At 28.7% G+C, this 21,029-nt stretch overlaps 1 protein-coding gene across 1 annotated transcript in view; it reads left to right on the top strand.

Annotated features, from left to right (window-relative positions):
• Window positions 1–21,029, top strand: part of LOC107439866 (glutamate receptor ionotropic, NMDA 3A-like) — a 310,237-nt gene that overhangs the window by 65,641 nt on the left and 223,567 nt on the right. The gene's annotated exons all lie outside the window — the stretch shown is intronic.

Below are 21,029 nucleotides of genomic sequence, written 5' to 3'. Positions count from 1 at the left end.
CAATAGTTTTATTTAAATTTACAATTAATACTGAAAATGCTACTATATTTTAAAAACGCACTTTTTTAATTTTTGCAAAAATAACGTTTTAATTAAAACTCAATGTACATTGCGAAAAAAAATATGAATCTCACTAAATTACTTCTGATCTAGTAGTCGAATTTTCATGTTCTAGGACTAAGATATGCTAATTAATTTGTGCAGACAACATTTTAAAATACGAATTCAAACGCAAAAACTTACTCTCGCAGAATAAACGTGCCATTTTGTTCGACAGATTTGTATTTCTTGCTCTCGAAAAATGGAGGATAGCCGCAATCTGGGAAATATGGTTCCAATAGTTTGGTCAGGAGCTTGGCGAACAAAGAGCACGTGCAACGAACAAGAGCAAAGAGTATCCTTTGGCCAAGGTCAGGAGAATGGACCAAAGTTTGGACCCCTAGATATTACTTTCCCTTTTTACGTATTTTGCTATATTTCAAGCACTTTTTTAAATGAATTGAAAAGTTTTTGAACATTATTATTAAGTTTGCTCATCCGAAGGGGTTATGCCACAAAGGAAAAATTTCTGTTTAAAGTTAAATAAAGTTATTTATGTAATCGATATTTATTTTCCGCACTGCGCATTAATAACTTTTTGTTTACATTTAAGAAATACCTATTTAACTGAATTTGATGTTTTGATCAAATTGAGCACTATGTGACTAATTACAGTAATCAACTATATTGCAATAAACATTAGGAAGGTGAAAAGTAACAGAATACGGTAAATGTTAATGTGCTTCCTGGCTCTATGGGAACACCAAAGCTTGCAGTAATTTTTATTGTTTGAGTGATTTTGTAATATAAACAATAAAAAAACTTTTGTAACAATAAATTAATAATATATATATAACAAATAAAAACTTCTTTATAAGCGAAATAATACTTTTGTTAAAATGAATTATAAAATAGGATTTAACTCTGCTTGGTAGTAAATGTGGTAAAATTTGGCAATTTTACTAAAAAGTCGGTAATTTTGTCGGTACTAGTATGATTTGAAGTAATAAAATTTTTTTTAGTTTTATTACCTCCACTTTCTGTAGTAAACGCTTGTTAACTTTGTTTCTTGTTGGCTAATTGTTTTCACTTCTATGTAACATAGATGTTAACATCTACCGACCTTTAAAACTTAAAAAAATGCTTATTTGTAAATAAACAAATACACCTTTCTTATAGTTTGGATAAGGCTAAACTAAATCACAAATTTAACTGTTACGCGTCACGGCTATCCCAGCATCCTAAAGCGTAGAGCTAGCGAATTCAAATCCTACCACAACTTTGAAAATATCTATTTAATTATTATTAGTTATTGTTGCACATGCATATGCAGACCTCTGTGCAAGTTAGTTCCGAAACAAGCCCCAACCCATCGATCTGAAACTGAGAAGGCTTCAAGCAGCCACTGAGAATCAGCCCACATTCCCTTACATGGTTCTTACTTTGCTTAAAACACCGAGATTTCTATAAATATCTAAGCATTCGATTGAGTACTAGTATTTCATGCATTGCTCATAATAGTTCATATTTTGTGAGAACTTTCATTCTAAAATCACGGTAAAATGAGCGACAGCAATCCAACCATCCAACTAACAGTGAAGTTTACGGTAAACAACATTTTTTGACTTAGCGGTTTTGAAACCGTTTAAAACTATTATGGTTAAAAAATCATGCATACAAATACGATTTTTGAACCATTTGCAACTAGCATGGTTTCAAAACTGTAAAATGAAATTTAATGGACATTGGACTTATGTTACGTTAAGCAATTAACATTGGTGTTAGGTTGCATTGAGTTGTTTTTTGTCGAATCAGCCCCTGGGAGGTATCTTATTTACTTTAAATGGGGGTGCTATGTACCGTGAGCAATGGGAAATACTACTAGACTTTTTTTGTGTTAAGCAGATTTATAGTGCTGCCATTTATGTGCGAATGAAAGTACCGTATTCTGATAGTTCAAGGTCACAAATTGGGGAGTGCATTACACTGGTATCCCTTCATGTGTTGAAGGCAATAGTGGAAGTATTGTTATGTCAGTGCTGGGACTCAAACTCTGATGTTGTCGGTCATGAGACTGACAGATTAACCTTCTCTGCTATAATATGTACCCAGTTACAAGGAACTAAGTGGCTTCATTAGGTGAATCTAGTTGGTGCGATAACATTCTGATTGCTTAACCGTATAAGGTGAAAGCAGTTAATAAACGGGTTTCTTTTACAGTTAACAATTTGAATACCATCTAATTTATAGTTATTCGACTGTTTTGTTTGAATCTAGTAACTAAACAATTAAATAAATGGTTATTTAGTTGCAAGGAACTAAGTGGCTTCATTAGGTGGATCTAGTTATTGCAATAAAATTCTGGTTGCTTAACCGTATAAGGTGAAAGCAGTTAATAAACGGTTTTTTTTTACAGTTAACAATTTGAATACCATCTAATTTATAGTTATTCGACTGTTTTGTTTGAATCTAGTAACTAAACAATTAAATAAATGGTTATTTAGTTGCAAGAAGCTAAGTGGCTTCATTAGGTGGATCTAGTTGTTGCGATAAAATTCTGGTTGCTTAACCGTATAAGGTGAAAGCAGTTAATAAATGGTTTTTCTCACAGTTAACAATTTGAATACCATCTAATTTATAGATATTTGACTGTTTTGTTTAAATCTGGTATTAAATAAATGGTTATTTAACCATTTTTTCTTTTTAAATAAATGGTTATTTTACCACCTTTCTAATTTTTCTTCCAATTTTTCAAGCAATTTATTTGGTTGTGTAACGATGAAAATTACTTTTAATTTTAACTGCACAATTTGAAAATGTGTAAACGCTTGAACAAAAACGCAGATGCAAGTGCAAAAAATTATCTAAGCATTGTTATAAGGGTTTGTAATATGTAATTACCTTGCATAGCAATAAAAAAAAACTTATCCGAGAGAAACTATTTAAACTTACAAATGGACAAAAATTATAAAGTCACAAACTAACATAATTAAACAAACTCTTCTTGAAAGAGGCACCAAATATTTCTTCATAAATCAGTGAGAATATCAACCTCAAATATGCTGTCATCAAATTGCAAGAATAAAATCTTCTTCCAGAGGAAGGAAAAAAAACTAATTTGGGACACTTCTATCCAATATCACTTTAACTCTCCTTCCTCGAAAGTGATTTAACGCTGCAATGCACAATATGGCGGTGCAGAAAAAACGCCCATACCCTGATTAGGGGGGATTTCATGCTAAGTGAATCGTTACCCTGTAATGCTACTCAGCAGTTATATTGTTTGGGATCTCTTTCTCACGACTTCAAAAAGTTCATCTCTTAGAAAAGACTTGGAATAAGTGAAGATAAGAGCAATTTTCGGTCAACATTTTGAAGAGGAAGCTTAAAGTCGAAAACTACAGAGTGAAAATTTTACAAAATGATGTGCTTTAATAAAAGAATTCATTTATAAATTATTTATGACTATCTTTAAAAGTCACCAAATAAATGTTTGGTCGGAGAATAAAATTTTCTGTTAATAAAAAGATAAAATTGGTCTTAAGTTTTCTACAATTTTTAAAAAAAAGATTTATAATTTATTTTTAAATATTGTGATACACCTCCATAGTTTCTTATCTAAGCAAAAATTTACGTCTTTTTCCCATTAACTGCGTATTGAAACATGCATTATTTTTTATGTGGATGTGCATAGAAATGTTATTGGTATCGAAAATAGCAGAATATGTATAAAAATATCATTGGTATCGAAAATGGTAGAATGTGTGTAAAAAAATCATTGGTATCGAAAATAATAGAATGTGTATAAAAATATCATTGGTATTGAAAATAGTAGAATGTGTATAAAAATATCATTGCTATCGAAAATAGTAGCATGTGTATAAAAATATCACTGGTATCGAAAATAGTAGAATGTGTATAGAAATGCAATTGGCATCGGAATATTTTCTCGTTTATTTTTATCTTGAAAAATTTTGTAAATGCTTCGTTATTCGCTTGTTATTGTTTATTTTACTTTTATTTTTATTTTTGCTGGTGTAAGTAAGCAGTTTAAAATTAAGTTTTATTAGCAATATTATTCAAAGATTTATGAAAGTTAATTTTAAAAGAAACAAAAGGACATCCTAATAGGTAATGATACAATGAAGGATTAAAACATTTACTTGGACCACGTAACCTTTAACTTTTGAAGATCTATTTTTTTACTCGGGTCCAGCTTTAAAAGGGAATCTGACATGTTGCTCTTAAGTTATAAATATTTTCAAACGTAAAAGAATTATGTGCTTATCTTATTAACAACATTGGGACCTTACATTTAATAATGCTTGATAGTTGTTATCGCAGAACTTCCATTGAAAATATTTTTAAATATCTATAAATGCAAAATGTTTATAATGTATTGTTTGAATAAAAGTTAAGGTTACAAAGTACCATTCTAACAATCAAGGGAAAATTAATTGAAAAATAACCCTTAATCGACTTGCTAGCAACCATGCATTACGACAATATTAATTAAAACTATTACAACAATATTAAAAAAAACTATTACAACAATATTAAAAAAAACTATTACAACAATATAAATTAAAATTATTACAACAATATGAATTAAAACTATTACAACAATATTATTTGAAGCTATTAAAAAAATTTGAAAATTATTTTTGAATCCTGGAATGCGTAAACAATGCAAAACTGGAAAATTGTTTAAGATTGCTTGTTGGAACTTTTATTTTTAAAATTTTATTTTTAATTTTTAAATAGAAAATGATTCAATGCACACAAAATTTTCTTAAAATATTTCAACCGCTAAACCTTTATTTCATCTAAATAATGACCCTTTTAGAACATTTTCTTACACTTTACTTCTAATTTAATAATTTTTTTTCTAAACTTATCAAAATAATTTTTTTTACTTTGTATCAAATAAAAAAAAGTAGCCGCAATGGCTCATTGGTTAAGACACCGAACTGTCATTGTGAAGAACTGGGGTTTGATCCCCAGGGATGATATGAAGCCCATCCAGTTTCAGATATATAGGTACAAGCTTGTCTGGGAAGTAAAGGCAGTCTGTTAGCAGTCCTAACTACGTTGCCGCAATCAAACTATTGACCACGATATTGTGGATCCTTAACCCCCATGGACACCCCTGGCTCACTACATGCTGTTGTGGGATTGCTTTTTTAAAATAAACAAAACACAAGCTGTAACAAATATGTATTGCCTAAATAAAGACAATAGTTGTAAAGCATAACATGGCTTGACAATTTTTCTGTGAAACAGTTACACAGTTGATATTCACTTATGCACTTATTATCGTAGCATATACATTATAAAATATTTCTTGAAATCAAAACACGGATATAACTGTTAAGCGCTGTTTAAAGGACGAAAAAAATTTTGCATTGTTTTCCAACAATTGCATGTCAATTGTTAATATTAAATAGACATTATCTCTCTACAAACACATCTTTTGTTACAAACCTACAACATACATAAAAATATGCCCAATTCATGAACATCTTTAAAATAATTTCTAACACTTAACTTCTGATTTTATCCTTTTTCTTCTAAAACTTGTTGTACTAAATGAATTTTTACTTTGTATAAAATAAACAGAAACCGTAGTAAAAAGTTAGTATTACCTAAATAATCGCATAAGCTGCAAAGCATTAAAAATAGCTCGCAAATTTTTAAAGTGTCAAGTATTGTTAAGTATTTCGATTGTCCGTACCTGACAACAAACATATTTTTTCCTCGCAATAAAGCGCTTAAACAATACTAAATAAAATATTTAAAACACCAACTTAGCTAAACAAAATGAAGAGTAAATATTAAATTTCTTTTTTATGAAAATATTGCCTTTTTAATATTTGTACAAAGGACATTTAGCTACTTCGAATCATATTATTTTTATTATAAATATTTTTCTTAAAAAATGAACTAAACACAGAATGTAAAAAATAAGCATTAATTATGATAGAAGTTGCAAAGCATTTTTTTTTGCGATAGCTTGTCAATTTTTAAATAATTTTTCATTAGCAATATGTGCCTACAAATACATTTCTTGTCTACAATTATGCATCTGAACAATAAAAAAAGCTATAATTTTAATTGAACAAAATTAGCAGTCAAAAATAAACATTTTAATCATATGATAAGTGGCTTAATTGGTATTCATACAAAGAACATCTAAACACCTGTAATAGCATCATTTACATATAAAAATATTTTTTAAAAACAAAATAAATATAAAATGTAGCAACTAAGCATTGTTTTAAATACGAAAACTACAACGTATTTTACAGAAAATAGCTCATCAATTGATAAAATTAGATGTTTTCCTACACTGTTAAAATTTTTATTCTAAATTCATGGTAAAACAACAGGCAGCAGCCTGCCCTTCCGATTAACCATAAGGTTTACGATGAAAAATATTTTTTATTTTTGTGGTTTTAAAATCGTTTATAACTAGGATGGTTAAAAAACCATGTATACAAAATTATAAGATGTTTTAAGCATTTACAACTAGCATGGTTTGAAGACCATAAAAAAGAAATTTAGCTAGACATTGGAGATAGTTTAGAAGCTTTTTGGTACTGCATTCTATTCATGAATGAGTGTATCGTATTTAAACAGCCTAGGGTAATAAATTGAAGAGTGCAGGACATTGGAAACTCTTCAAGTGTTGAAGGGAATGGTGTCAACGCTGGGACTCGAGCCCCGTTCTGCCGGTCTTGAGATTGATAGATTGACCCTCTCGGCAATAACTTGTACCCTAGTTGACTGCAATAACTGTTGTAGGTGGAAGCAGTTAATAAACGGTTTTTCTCTTAGTTAACAGTTTGAATACCATATCTTATTTGACTGATTTGTTTAAATATGATAAAATAGCAAATAAATAAATTGCTATTTATCCTAGAAATTTTCAACAGTGTATGTGCAAATTTTGTAGCAACAAGGCATTTAAAAAATCATCAAATAAAACAATTAAAATACAATTTTTAAACCATTTACATTTCTAACATGTTTAAACAGTGCGATACAATTCAAATGTTTAAATTAAGTTTTTAATAATTCTCCTTAATGAATTTTCGAATGACAATTTAAAAAAAATGTGACAATATCAAGTTATTAAAAGAATTATGTTTTTTTTTAATCTGAAAATTCTCACCACGAAACTTTTAATTATTTAGCATCTGGTCCCATCTAAAATTCCTTATTTCCAGTTTTTTTAAAAAGAATTAATTTTTCTCATGATGGAAATTAAAATGTTTCGTGTTTTTCTGTGATAAAGTTGCTTAATGCGTAATGACATATTGCACACGTAGAGAATAGCTGTAAGAGCATTCTGATAAAAAAGTGTTCTTTGCAAATAAATATTTCAAAATCTTATTTACTCTAATTACGACAAAATTTATAGATGTACGACAAAATTTAAAGTTACTATAGTCTTAAAATTTTTTTTAATGTTCTTTCATGTGAGTCGTAGAAGTTTTTAAATAATATTAAAAATTTCATATGTTGTCCAAATTTTGATAGTTAATTCCACAACTTTCATGTCAGGAATTCCTTTAATACAATCATATGATATTCCAAAAACAGTGAAGAAGTTAACTGCCTAGCTTAAATTAATTAAAAGTTTAGAAAAAAAAAATCAAAATTGAATAATTTTTTTTAAAAAAAATTTCATGTCTGCTGTCAAATTAAGAGGTGACAACGGGTCGCACAAAAAACGTATGCAAGCCGCAATCCACCCTCAGGCCATAAATTGTCATTCTCTGCTCTTAATGATAACAAAAGAAATATTTATTGATTTTTGAGAGAAAGCTTCTGTTCTTGGATCGAAGAAAGAATAGCCTTTTTAAACGAGTTATTAGATTTAAAAATATTAAAAACCTTTTTAAACGAGTTATTAGATAAAAAAAATATTAAAAACCTCTTTTTTTTTACTTTAATATAATGAATATATTAACATATATTTAGTATAAATTATTCTAAAGATTTCGATTTATTTACAGATTTATATTTGATATATTTAAGTAGTTATGCTGAAATAGATACTGTGGGAAACCGAAAGTATGTATACTGATAAATTAGTGTTAAACCTTCATTTCTTTAAGGGTTGACATTATATAAATAATTGATACCGTTATTGTTGAAGACATAAGTATTTTTAAAGTATTATTTTCCAGGCGAAAGATCGGTATATTTACCATAAATTTCTAAAAGAATTTGAGTTTATTATTTAGTTAGTCAAAAACTATGAACGAACTTTAAAAAAACTTATGGATAACGTACACAATATTTAGAAGATTTATTGATCGGAATGTAGTTTGCAAATTAGTATTAATAGTTAGAATAAATGTTTTAACAAATTACTGATATCATTGAACTCAAAAACATGTAAAATGCTGTTTTGTAAAAACTCTACTTTTATTTATCAGTTTATATTACCATGAGTTGATCAATCCAATTTATGCTTTATTATTTTTACTTATGTATTTATGGGAACCATTGATGAAAAATGTCCGCAAGAAAAATGTCCACACTGTTGATTTTTTTCTCAAAAAAATATACGTTTTAAATTCTTGTTACTCTTCAATGTAGATCTTATGATTATTTTACTGTTTTTTATAAGAAAATCATCATTTTTATTACATCGAAGTTATAATCTGAATCTTTGCAATAAAATCCTAAATATTTTCCAAAGGGCGAAAAAAAAAAACATTTTATCATTCTTAGGAAAAGAAACTTCCGATTCTGGAAATTCCATTCTATTCTATCACTTTAACTATCTCACTTCAAAAGTTATTTCGCGCTGGGACGGACAACACGATACTAGAGGGAAAAGAAAAAAAAACTTCTTTTCCTGATTAGGGCGGATTTTATGTTAACTCAATCGTTTTCCTTTGAAGCCATAGTCAGTTTTGAAGATTCTTTTTCCGCAGTTTTAAAAAAAGTTCTTTTTCTAAGAAATTTTGAAGATGAGGGACATAATATAGTATCAATTTTTTTTTTTTGAAATATATTTCTTTTTTTTTAAATTCCTTTTTTTTTAAAAGAAAGGAAAAAAAAGAAACTGAATTGCTTTAAAAGCAAACATTTTTTTAAAGCAAGCGATTTTTTTAAAGCAAACGAATTTTTTAAAGCAAGCGATTTTTTTAAAGAAAACGATTTTTTTTAAAGAAAACGATTTTTTTAAAGAAAAATTTAAAATTAATGGGATACCTGCAAGTGACGTAGTGAGGATATCTCGTCCCTGATTAGTTGTTGAAACGTGGCATTTGCTTACGTTAGCAACTGTTATTTTCATTCTATTTCGAGTGGGTCAAGCTCGTCAAGTATCGATTCTCTTAAGTGGCAGATTCTAAATTCTTTCCCTAAGATTCTTTTTCAAGGATTTCAATTATTTCGTTATATATATTAACGCAGAGACTTAACACAAAGACAGGCACGAAGCCACGTGGAATACAAACAAACTAATTATGCATCGAAGTTGCCAGGTACACAAGACAAGAATATATCACGGTTACAATAAAATACATAAACAAATAATAAATCTAAGTTAAGTAAAAGATGCAGACGAGAAAGAATTATACTTCAACAAATTCGATGCGCGATACGGATCTGTATTTAATTAATTTATCATTTATAAACATTCTAACTTACAAAGAGACACTTAGCTCAACTTTAATACGCCATTTTGCTGATAGAGATTAGCTCATGGTGACGTCATTGGTCACACGTGTGGGTATGGGAGGTCTTCTTTTTCTTGAAGTACAAGTACCCAATTGTATTTTTTTACTAGAATAAATTTGAAAAATGCAATTAAGCAGACTAAACTTAGGTTTATTTATGTTGCCTTTCACACAATGAATATTATATTTTATTGAAAGAAAATAAATAAAACTGCTGAAAAATAAAATTAAACAGATTTAAGATTTATTTATGGCATCTATTAGACAAAGTATAAAATATTTTATTTCTCAAAGTTTTAACATTCATTTCACCATGTTATTTATCTATTTATTTATTCATTTTTTAAACCTTGATTCATTTTAAATGAATCAGAGAATGACGTTATTGAATTCGAGACTATCAAAAATGTTCTATTGTAAAAACGTAATTCTAAGTTTATCTTCTCATGCTTACAAGAGCAATAAAATAAGTTTTCTTTTTCTCAATTACGCGAATATTTGCGTACGTTTTTCGAGACGTGCTTTCGAATGTGCAAATTGCCAATTTATTTTTAAAAACTAAATTTTTACAGTCTTGTTACATTTCAATGAAAGTTTTACAATTGATATAATCGCTATTTATAAGGAAATCATCATTTTACATCAAATCTACAACTGATAAGTTGAATCTTAAATAAATAAAATTCTAAAATCATTTATAAAATATTAAAAAAAAAATTTCTTTATCTTTCTTGCAAAAAGAAACTTCCGATTCTGAAAATTTCATTCTATTCTATCACTTTAACTATCTGACTTCAAAAGTTATTTCGCGCTGAGACGGACAATGTGGTACTAGAGAAAAAAATATTCTTTTCCTGATTAGGGCGGATTTTATGCTAACTCAATCGTTTCCCTTCGGAACTATACTCATTCTTGAAGATTCTTTTCCCACAGTTTTGAGAAAAAAGATCTTTTCTAAGAAGTACTGAGAGTGGGGGACGTAATAGTATCAATATTTTGTAAAAATTTCTGAAATAAACGAAAATTAGAATTGTTCGTTGTCTTTTTTTTTTTAATTTTTTTTTGTTTTTTTAAACAATTCAGGTTTTTGTCTACTGGAATGAAATGAAAAATTAAATTTAAATATTTTCAGTCAGGTTTATTTATGTTAGCTATAAGAAAATGAATAAAATATTTGGCTGCAAGAAATAAAGCAAAACTTCTGAAAAATAAAATTATGCAGATTGAGAGTTTTTTCAAGTCGTAAATCAGAATATAAATAAAGTATTTTAAGCAAAGAAAATAAATGAAACTTTTGAAAAATGACTCTAAACAGGTAGAAGGTTCATTTATGTCGTCTAAAATAATATGGACAGCATATTTTGTCGAAAGAATGGAAAATAAGTGCAACTGGTGAAAAATAAAACTAAACAGGTAAAAATCTTGTTTATGCCATCTATCATAATATAAATAAAATATTTAGCTGAAAAAAAATCAAGCAGATGAAAGATTAATTTGTGTCTTCTATTAGACAATGAATAAAATATTTCGTTTATCAAACATTTTACTTTCGTCGTTTCATCAAATATCATTTACCGATTAATCAATTAATTAATCCTTCATTGAATTCATTGATGCATTTAAAAATTAGTTTGTTTTAAGTGTTACTTACATATAGATTTCATGTCAGTTGAGCTAGAATTCAGTACAAACTCCCACTTTATCATTTCCAATTTTAAATTTCAATGCACGTGTATTTGTCTTGCCAAGCTATGTCCAGTAGTGTTTCAGACCTAGAAACAAAAAGTATAGAAGCAATAATTACAATTGTTAGAAAGGTTGTAAATAGAACAATGTAAATGCTTCGTATAGTAACGAGAAATTTATTAAATTTCGAAGATGAATTGTTAGTTATGTTCCATTTAAAACGGCTGTTGATTAAGCTCAAGTCATGCAAGCTACAAGTTCAAATCAATTTAGTGTGTTTTGAATGAAATTCAGTTTAGATTCTTGCTAGAAAAATGTAATTTAATTAATTTATTTAGAATTTGAAAAAATTCAAGGATGAGATAAATCTGAAAATACGTTTATTTAGCGTTTGATAAGTGATTAAAAATGAATCCAAGACTTTTTATAACTTTGCTTTCCTTTGATGGCAAATAGAACGACTGAAGTTCAACATAATGTAACGTTTATATTTAACATTCTGTGATGTAATTCAGATTTTAACGCTTTCTCTCTCTACAAAAAACTGTTCCTGAAACGTAAATGCAATGTTTCTGAAATTTAAATGCTGATGAGCTGACACTTTAACATAGGAAGAAAACAACATTTCCGTGAATTGTTTTCCACTTTCTTTTAAAGTTTTGTGAATCATAAAAAATATTTCTGAATGAGCGTTTTGTGCTGTGCAAGTAGTTAGCCATTTCGTACTCATAATTTTCTGCTTGAGGGCTACAACATCTACTGAAGCTGTTTAGAATTATATATGAAACAGCTGTAGTAGTGTGATCGTTTTTTGAAACATAAAATTAGTTCTGAAGAGTAATTTATAAAATATTTTAAAACAATATGCTTATTCTCGCAAATCGCAAATCAAGCTAAATTTTTACACAGTTAGCAATTTTGGTTAGAAAATTATGTTTATAAAACATTCTGTCCATTTTAAAATTGGTTGATGATATTTTTTAAAATGTTAAGCTTAACCCTTTATACGGATATACCGTCACGGAAATCCTTTATACCATCAAATAATATGATTTTCAAACGTCGATGGGAAGTTATTATATAGAAAGGCTTTCTTTACATGAATGTAGACAGCAGTAAAGGTTAACGTATGGTCAAGAAAAGGTAACAAACTCTGACGAAATATTTTCGCATGTGCGTTATGCGTTCGCGCATTTGAGCATTTTGCGACGAGTTTATTTGTAGTTACAAGCAAAAGAGAAAAAAATCGGTTATTTATAGACACAGAAGTTCAAGTTTATGGCCATTTCCTTATACTAAGTATTTTGAAAATCCCAATCACTTTCCATCTAAGAAAACGATTTCAAAAATCAAATTAAATTCAGGTTATAGGTTAAATGGATTTCTTTTTATAAAGCAATTTCAATCCCCGAAATATTTGAACATAACATTACTAGAAAAAATACTATGAAAGGAAATTTTATAATTAGTAATGAATCGCAGAAATATCACCAAATGTGAGATAAATCATGGAGTTGGAAAATTTTCGTTTAAAGTACTTGTGATAAAAATATTTTAAACGATTTCACGATATACATCATTCAAACGATTTCTCGTTATGCGTCATTCAAACGACTTCTCGTTAAGCATCATTCAAACGATTTCTCGTTATGCATTATTAAAACGATTTCTCGTTATGCATCATTCAAACGATTTCTAGTTATGCATTATTCAAACAATTTCTCATTCGTTGGTTTTTCGTGCGAGTTTCATTCAATTAATAAATTGTAATTAGAATGCCTGTTAAGTTCAGACATACTTAGGCTCTCAGGAAATTATTTCTGAAGATACTTGATTTTTTTTATAATCATAATTTAAACTTTTAAATTAAGTGATTTAAAACATAAATATTAAATTTTCAGACAAAACAGAAAAGTCTTATGATAACGTAATTTTGTTACCAGCAATGCTCTTAGTTTGAAAAATAATTTAAATTTACTTGCATATTCAAGGTAAAAATTGCAATTTTCGATATTTCAAATTTTAATAATACGTTTGAAATAGACAAAATAAATTTTACGTATGATATCAGAACCTATGAACCAATTTGTAAAAGAAGATTTTACCTCATCGGCGGGTGATACTTCGGGAACTGAGAGTCAAATTATATTCAAATATATCTAATTACTGTTTTTCCTACAACTTAAAAATAAGTAGAGAAATAAAATGTTCTAACGATCATAAATAACATTTATTTTAAACTCTTTTTTTTTTTACTCTTTTTTTCAAATACATTTTATGAAAAAATACATTCAAAATAAAAATGATGTATTATTAATTTGATTTTTTACCGCTTAAGTTAAGATAATTGATAGTTTAGAAAAACATTTCGACAAATTGGTTCCTATTAGATGCTAAGTTTCTCTTCACAAGCGATTATGAAAAATCCTTTTCACATAAAAAAAAAGAGTAAAGAGTCATTCTTCCACCGTTTATCTTCTGAGTAATTTATATTTTTCCTGCTTTTTTTTTACAAATTGGCTGTTATTAAATATTGGGAGTTTTATGACGTAAATAAAATAAAATCCCTTTTATTTTTATGCTTTTTCTTTAAAGTCTGCTTTTCTTAAAAAAAATGACGGGAATAAAAATATAAGTTTAGGTTGATATGCTATTTAGTGAAAATTGAACTACACTATTAAAATTTTCATTCTAAATTTATGATAGAATAACCTGCAGCAGTCTGTCCATCCGATTAACCGTACGGTAAAAAAGTTTACGGTAAAAAACATTTTTTTACTTCACTTTTACAGTTTTGAAACCGTTTACAACTATTACGGTTATAAAACCATGAATGCAAAATGGTATGATTTTTTTAACTATTTACAACCAGCATGGTTTTAAATCAGTAAAATTATTCAACTGGACGTAGGAGTTAATTTCTTAATTTGGAAATGGCTATTACACAGTGCAGGAGAATGGAAATTCTTCATGTGTTGAAAGAAGAGGAGAAAGTATTGTGGTGTTACCTCTAGAACTCGAACCCGTGTTCTGTCGGTCCTGATACCGACAGATTAGCACTCTTGGCTATAATATGTACCTATTTGCAGTGGTGGTTTCATTTGGTGGGCTTAAAGTTCTGGTAGTTCAGGTAAAAACAGTTGATAAACGGTTTTACTCAAAGTTAACAGTTTGATTATTAATCTTAATTCTGGTTATTTGATTGTTTTTTTCAAATATTGCACAATAACAATTAAATAAAATGTTATTCAACCATTTTTTCCGAGAAATTTATAACGATGTATGATTATAATGATGATAATTTTTCCGTCTGTTTATTGAAAATATTTATGTTTTTGGTAAGAGTATAAAACTTACTGTACTGAATGAAAATAAAAAGACCATTGGGTACTTGTAATTAATAACATGGTGGTGTCTAATCACGTGGTTGTGCATGGCGTGTTGATGCTGCAGCCTTAAGGGATGGATTTACTACAGTGTTGAATCGAATTTTGAACCAGATTTAATTGGTTATCTACAAGCGATGCCACGTATGTGTGCTGAATGTGAACGGCTGACTCATGCATGATGTCTCTTGCATGAGTCCCAAGTACTTGCAACCAATCAAGTGATTGCGCTGAATCACAAGGTTGTGCATGGTGTGTTTACATTACAACTTTAAGGGTGGGTTTATTCTCACGCTAAATCAAATTTTGGATCAGATTTGATTGGATACATTGTAAGAAACGTCACGTGTGTTGATTCTGATAGGCTGATCGACGCGTGACGTCGTTTGCAAGTATAAAATTAGGAAGAGAGCTACGCTTCGTTAAAACATTATGCTCTTCCCACTTTACTGTAGAAAATCTGGCTAGTTTTCAAATACGAAAAATGCCTTAGTTAGTCCTTTTTTTATCTTTTATTTTTCATTACCCTTAAGTCCAAAATTATTGTTGCCATACGGCAATCACTTTATATATTGAATAGCATTTTTTTCAACTATATCCATTTATCTATCGAAAAGATAAACTCACTTCGAAAGCAATACCTATTCTATGAAATATTTTGCATTAATTAGTTTTATTATCATTTTATCTTTTTTAAATTTTTATCTTCTTTCACTATCGCAAATATGGATTTTGAAATAATTGCTATACTTCTGACGGAATTTTCATTCAGTCAACTTTATCAATTCAATAAGTTTCATACTATATATTACATTTTAGAATCTTGAAATTTTGTATTTCCGTACTTATAACAAATATAAATTTCGAAATAATAGACTTATAAAAATAATATAATAAATATGGCTTTATAGTTTCAGAAATTTATCAATCGTATTATATTTCAGCCTATTGAAATTTTGCATAGACTCAATATCATCAATGCATGTTTGAAAAAGAAATATCGACTTCTAAAATCATATGTATTCAATCAAATAATTTCATAATGATAAATATTTTATATACCTCGTTAGGAGGATTGAATCATCCATATTCAATGTTGTTATATGGATTAAACCTGTACTGTAAGAAATCATGTAAAAATTCCAACTTAAATAATTTATTTTTGTTTAATGATTTATATTTTCAAGAGATATTTTTCGATCAAAGAACTCAAAATAAAATGGTTCGTAAAATTCCCATCTAAGTAGTAAATTTTTCAACCGTTTTTTCCTTACTATTCGACATTTATTCGCATAGGAATAAAACGACCTGGGCTACAATATTCCTTAAAAGCAAATCTACAACGTAGGATAGCATATCTGCTTATACAGCGACTCGAAAAAATAAAGTAAAAAAATGGCTAAATATATATTTCATTTTTTTTTTCAAGCAAAGAAAGTGCCGGGAAACTGAAAATCTTTCTTGAGACGAAGAAAAGGTTTAACCCCACACAACTGATTTTTTTAAAGAAATGTAGAAAATGCTTTTCCAGAGTAAATCTAAGAATACTACAAATATCTTTTTTATTAAAATCGGAACATTTTATTAGTATGCATAAAAAATACAGCTTCTAAATTTAAAATGCAGATTATTTCTTTAAAAATATTTGCCTTAAACTCTTGGGTACTTTAAATTTCAATGTATTCCGAAGAATAAATGAATTTTATGAGTAATCCATATTATATGCATGTATATAAAAGCTTTAACAAATCCATTATTCAAAACGAAACCAATTTACAAAATTAATTTTTCGACTTTCCATTCTAAAAATAGATTAAGGAATGAATGATTAACAATTTTAAGTTTTTCCCTTTATGAAGCGCGAGATCGAACCTATTACAATTAGCAATGTTTCTATATTTTCATGAGACTTCCGAAATGATAAGGAATACTTGCTATGTTAGTAGAAAAATTCGGAAGAAAAGAGAAATAAACAAAGAATAATTAAAAATAATAGAGTTTCGTTAACTGTACATAAGCTGCAAGTACATAGAACTCATAGTATAAGATAATAATACAAAAACAAATATGAAAAGAATACAGAGAACAAAAAAGTAAAGGAAAAATTTTTTTTTTTATTTTCAACAGAAGTAAAACTTATTAAAATGCATTAAAAATATTATTAAAAATCATTAAAAAGTAAATATTAAAAATTATTAAAAAGTAATTATTTTTTTTTTTTTTTTTTTTTTTAAATAACGGCAGGCACTTGAACTCTCGTTCTTCACCTCGGAAGATGCCGGAAGTGTTGCTCATTTAGCGTTACCCAGTGGGCACCTGTGAACCTAAGTCACGGAGGCGAGCAACATTACCCACGCCACACTGCCACAAACCCGTTCATAGGGCGGGCCACATTCACACATCACACACAACAGAAGACAACACAGAGAGAAACATCCATGCCCAGAGCGGGATTCGAACCCGCAGCCATTGGCTTCGCAGTCAGGAACGCTAACCGCTCGGCCACCTGGCCGGCTAAAAAGTAATTATTAAAAGTTATAAACATTTAAAAAATAATTGACTTAAAATTAAAAATAATTTACAGCGAAAATATGTATTTTTTTCCAACTCGCACGATTATATCCGCAACATAACAAAGCAATAGTGTCAAGAGCACCAAAAAAACCAATTTTTCTCCAACGTAATAAGCAATCGAGTAAAGAAATACAAATATTCAAAAAAGAATTAAAAAATATAACAGAAAAGTACAATTAATACAATTATATATATATATACACCGAAGAGCCATTACATTATGACCACTCTCCATCTATAACAATGAGCTCGCCCAGGTTTTCATGGTTTCTCGCCCAGGAACAATGTTTTCATGGGGCACATGAGGACCCGTAATCCTCATAGAACAATCCCTGACGTCTGAAAGCTACTTGAACATAGTTGCAGACCAGGTTCACCAATTCATGGCAACAGCTATTCCTGCGAGGGATGGTGTTTACCAACCATGTCATAAGGGTCGAATCGTCGAGGAACATTCCAGTGACTTTCAAGTCATGTCTTGGCCCCAAATTCACCTGACCTTAATCCAATCGAGCATTTGTGGTCCTACTTGAAAAACGAAATTCGTGCTGCCACGCTACCCCTTCGCAACGTGAGGGAATTGCAGTACCAGTTGGTGAGCGCTTGGTACCAGATACCTCAGACTACCTATCATCACCTTGTGGAATCAAAGCCATGGCGAGAGTTTTGAGGGCTAAAGGTTTTCCTACATGTTATTAGCAGGATGGTCATAAAGTAATAGCTCTCTCTCTCTCTCTCTTACATGATGCTCTTGAGGGTACACAGAGTGATGCTCTCTCTCTCTCTCTCTCTCTTTATATATATATATATATATATATATATATATATATATATATATATAAAATTAGTAAAAAGAAATTTTGTAAGAATTTATTCCTTGTTTAAATTTTTTTTAGTAATGTGCATCTTAGATTTATTACATTCATTGAGTATTCTTTTTCATTGATTTCACCAAGATTGTTTTGGTAAGTGTTGAAAGCTGTTTTAAAGTAATTAATTATACATTGTGCATACAGTAGAATTAAGATTAAATTAAAAACAACTAATTAGCTGATTAGTTTACGGTAAAAATTGAGAGGATTAGAATTAAGAGGCTAATTGAACGCTTCTCATACATCACATGGGATATCATAAATCAATCTATCTACTTTGTTGCTACTTCTGCATTCCATTCAACTTCCGGGAAACTTGTTTTTTTATTTCCGGAACACTAGCCAAGACATAGGAACTGCTATTGGCATTTGGCTTGAACTTAAGTCTGTACTGAATACTAATTTCAGGAACGAAACAAAGGATCGTTCGGATTTTATACCTAATTCAAAAAGAAATGTCAGTTGAATAGAGTCTAAAAGAGACTGACATGAATAATTTGCTTTGCTATATCTTTAATGCTTTATTTCAGTGCTTTCTAAACAGTAGATCGTATGTCCTCAGCTAGTTGTAAGTCAATTTTTGTTAGGTCTAAGAATAAGACTGCTTAATTTATAAATATATTTTGGAAAAATAATATTACAATGTAATTATTTTTAACTTTGTTTACTTTATTATTTGAAGCGCTAAGTAAATGAAAGAACAGTGACATTTTTGAAAAAAATTAGAATTTCCATGAAAAAGTTCAAATTTCAACCTTATTTAACTATAAAGCATAAAAATCATATTTTCTCCATTTATTTTTAGAATGAGAGAAAGCAAGAAACTCCGAATCAGTTCATTGTGTATACTTGATGATATAAAAACATCATTTTCGTCGAAAATTATGAAGATAGTAAGAGTCCACAAGTTTCGAGTGCTCATAAGCATGCGCTCATTTTCTAGAGAAGAGAGACGAAAATAAGGAAAAGACTTATAATAAGTAAGGAAAGGAAGGGAAAAAAAACGCAAAGTTATTAACTAAAAATAAAAAATAAAATTGAATAAAACAATAAAAACTGCAGCAGCCAAGAATGAAACAGAGAGAAGAAAAATACAATGAAAAAACCACAGTGGATAACTGAGGTAAATTAACGCAAAAAAGAATTAACAAGAGCTATGGAAATTTGCTATGGAACTCATGACATCTGTATTTATATGAATGAAGCAAGATTTCAGGGCTTCAAGATAAGATGACGTGATTGAGGTGGGAAAAATTTTGGTATCATTAAAATTAGATTTTAGGCTAAGATTCCAAAAATGTGCTACATTAGAAGATTTATCAAATTATTGATGACGGACATAAAGACAGCAAGCTCTTTTTGAAATTTTAAAGCAAGTCTGGTTTGTCCTTTGTAGCCAAGGTCGCACTATCGAGGTAAATACAGTAGTGAATTTGAAAATTAATAGGATCTTTTAAAGGGACTTAAATTCAATTTTGTAAATGACAATACTGCTTTCTGAATCGAAAAATTCGAGAATTCACTTAATGCAACTGAGATCGTAATTTCAAACTATTTTGACCATGGGCCTCGGTAAAATTTTGACTTATAATCTTCGTAGCATTTTAAAATATGAACAAAATAATATATAACACTCATTAACTCTCATAATCATTAAATTAAGGCATTCACTAGTAACTAAAAATCCATTGATTTAATTGTCCATTTTAAAATGTTAATTATATTAATTTTCAAGAAAAGATAATTTTTTTTTCAAAAACGTGTTGACTAGTATTTTTCAATATTTTAGTTGGTCTTCAAAAATCCAATAAATTGGTTCATTGAAGAGTAACTGTTTAACAAAATTAATTTTAGCTTGCCAATATTTAGCTGGTATTTCATTTTTTCAAAAATATGTTGCACAAAAAATTTGCCACCAAATGTTTTCGGTTTTTAAGCAATAAATTTCAATAAATTCGTTAAATGAAATGGAGCTATCTAATAACATTAATTTTAATATATCAACACCATATGTTACATAAAAAAGTGTTTTCCAAAAAAAAAGTTGCTGTATAATCTTCTATATTTCAGCAAGAAATTCTAAATTTTAATTGATTTTAACAACATCTACTGTAAATTTAGTTTTTTTTTAAAAAACATTTTATACATTAATTATCGATCTTTATTAATTAGTTCCAATAAATTTGTTAATTGAAAGGTAGATGTTTAGCAACAATAGTTTTAAATTAACCATAGCTTACTAGAATGAGCTGTATTTTACCAACATGATATCTAGCTGTAAATAGTCATACATTTTTCTTTCAGAACACAGAAAAACTGCAATTTCATTCAAAAATGCGTTGTAAAAAAACAATTCCAAAAAGAATATTCTGGAAAACCCACTAACACGCATTTCTTGGAGAACTATTCTTAGTATTCCATTCTGAAGGGCAATATTTCACAGTTTTCAAGAAAGAAATAACCTGAGAACAAAATTTTATCTTTTTTTTTATTTTAAGAACTTTTTGAGGAAACAAATATATGGACGCGTATTCTGTGCTTTCAAAACGAATGACTTTGTGCGTAGAGGTTACGGAATTCTGAACGAAAAAAAATTCTTGTGTTTATCGAGAAACCTCTTTTCAGTTCTTTTGTTCTAAAAAGCCGGTATTTCAATATATATATCAGACATGTTTTTAAATAAATCTCTTAGATTGGGGGATTTTTTTTTTACGAAAAAGGTTTACAAGTTTTAGTACTCGCATGTGCGATAAGTCTCCTTTGAGTTTTAA

The sequence above is a fragment of the Parasteatoda tepidariorum genome, chromosome 2 (genome assembly GCF_982258835.1).
Source record: "Parasteatoda tepidariorum strain Cologne lab strain chromosome 2, Ptep-v5.0, whole genome shotgun sequence".
Lineage (NCBI taxonomy): Eukaryota > Metazoa > Arthropoda > Arachnida > Araneae > Theridiidae > Parasteatoda > Parasteatoda tepidariorum.
The sequence above is the reverse complement of the archived record's forward strand: the minus strand, read 5'-3'. Positions and strand labels throughout refer to the sequence as shown.